Source organism: Somniosus microcephalus, unplaced genomic scaffold (assembly GCF_052327205.1).
Source record: "Somniosus microcephalus isolate GS21.2 unplaced genomic scaffold, FLI_Smic_1.0 unresolved_chr1, whole genome shotgun sequence".
Taxonomy (NCBI): domain Eukaryota; kingdom Metazoa; phylum Chordata; class Chondrichthyes; order Squaliformes; family Somniosidae; genus Somniosus; species Somniosus microcephalus.
Genome location: NW_028225179.1, coordinates 148,802,323 through 148,804,318, shown reverse-complemented (window position 1 = coordinate 148,804,318; position 1,996 = coordinate 148,802,323).

The window sequence follows — 1,996 nt, the reverse complement described above, 5'->3', positions numbered from 1 at the left end:
GAGGGATGGAGTCAGTGGCTAGGGAACGGAGTTTGTGGTGGGACTGAAAACAATGGCTTCGGTCTTCCCAATATTTAATTGGAGAAAATTTCTGCTCATCCAGAACTGTATGTCGGACAAGCAGTCTGACAACTTAGACATAGTGGAGGGGTCGAGAGAAGAAGTAGTGAGGTGGAGCTGGGTGTCGTCAGCGTACATGTGGAAACTGATGCTCTGTTTTCGGATGATGTCACCAAGGGGCAACATGTAGATGAGAAATAGGAGGGGGCCAAGGATAGATCCTTGGGGGACACCAGAGGTAACGATGCGGGAGCGGGAAGAGAAGTCATTGCAGGTGATTCTCTGGCTATGATTAGATAGATAAGAATGGAACCAGGTAAGTGCAGTCCCACCCAACTGGACAACGGTGGAGAGACGTTGGAGAAGGATGGAGTGGTCAACCGTGTCAAAGGCGGCAGACAAGTCAAGAAGGACGAGGAGGGGTAGTTTACCTTTGTCACAGTCACAAAGGATGTTATTTGTGACTTTGATGAGAGCTGTTTTGGTACTGTGGCAAGGGCGGAAATCTGATTGGAGGGATTCAAACATGCAATTGCGGGAAAGATGGGCACGGATTTGGGAGGCGACAACACGTTCAAGGACTTTGGAGAGGAAAGGGAGGTTGGAGATGGGGCAGTAGTTTGCAAGGACGGTGGGGTCAAGGGTTAATTTCTTGAGAGGGGTGATGACAGAAGATTTGAGGGCGAGGGGTACAGTATCTGAGGAGAGAGAACTGTTAACAATGTCAGTTAACATGGGAGCCAGAAAAGGAAGTTGGGTGGTCAGCAGTTTGGTGGCAATAGGGTCGAGGGAGCAGGACGTGGGTCTCATGGACAAGATGAGCGCAGAGAGGTCATGAGGGGAGATCGGAGAGAAACTGGAAAAAGATGCGAGTTCAGGGCTAGGGCAGGGGGGAACCTTAGAGGAAGTTTGGCCCAGTAGGTTAGGGGAAGTGGCAGAAGCAGCTGAACGGATGGTCTCAATCTTAGAGACAAAGAAGTCCATGAGCTCCTCACATTTGTTATCGGAGGTGAGGGTGGAGGAGACAGGGGAGAGGGGTTTAAGAAGACGGTTAACAGTAGAGAATAGGAGCCAAGGTTTACCTTTGCATTCCAGAGTGATTCTGGAATAGTGAGCAATTTTGGCAGAGAAGAGCAGGGCCCGATAGTGCTTTATGTGGTCCAGCCAGATCTGGCAGTGAATGTCTAAACCAGTTGTCTGCCTTATCTGTTCGAGTCTGCGTCCCTTGGAATTAAGGGAGCGAAGATGAGAGCTGTACCGGGGGAACGGCCAGGGTGAGAGAGAGTAGTTGTATTAGTAGGGACCAGGGCATCAAAGTTAGTGGTGAGGGTGTGGTTGAGCAGATCGATAGCTGCAGAAATATCACGGTGAATGGGGGGCCAAAGGCTGGGCAGTTGGGATTTCATAAGTGCAGTTGTAAGAGAGTTGGGAGAGGGTTTTTTCCAGGTGCGGACACAGAAGAAAGTAAGGTTGGGGGCGGGTGTGGAAGGGGGATGTGAGTGGAGAGCGATACGAGGAAATGGTCAGAGATGGCCTTATCTACAAGTGACACGATGGGAGTAGCGAAGCCATGAGAGATGGCAAGGTCGAGGGGGTGGTCGTGAATATGGGTTGGGGAGTTTATCTGGAGAGAGATTAAGGGAGGATAGGAAGCTAGTGAACTCAGAGGAGAGAGAGCATGATGAATTGAGATGGAGGTTGAAATCACCGAGGATGAGAAGTCACTTGGTTCAATGGCTGAGGGAGAAGAGCAGTGAAGATATCTCAGTAATAACATTTTTATGGTACTTGGGTGGGCGGTAGAGAATGAGAATTTTAAATGAGAGGTGAGAGGGGTGGAATAAGGTGAGATGCACAAAGGAGGAGAAAGTGCTGGAGGAGTAGGGGGACAGACCAAGGTGTGATTTGGTGATGAGAGCCACACTGCCGCCATGGC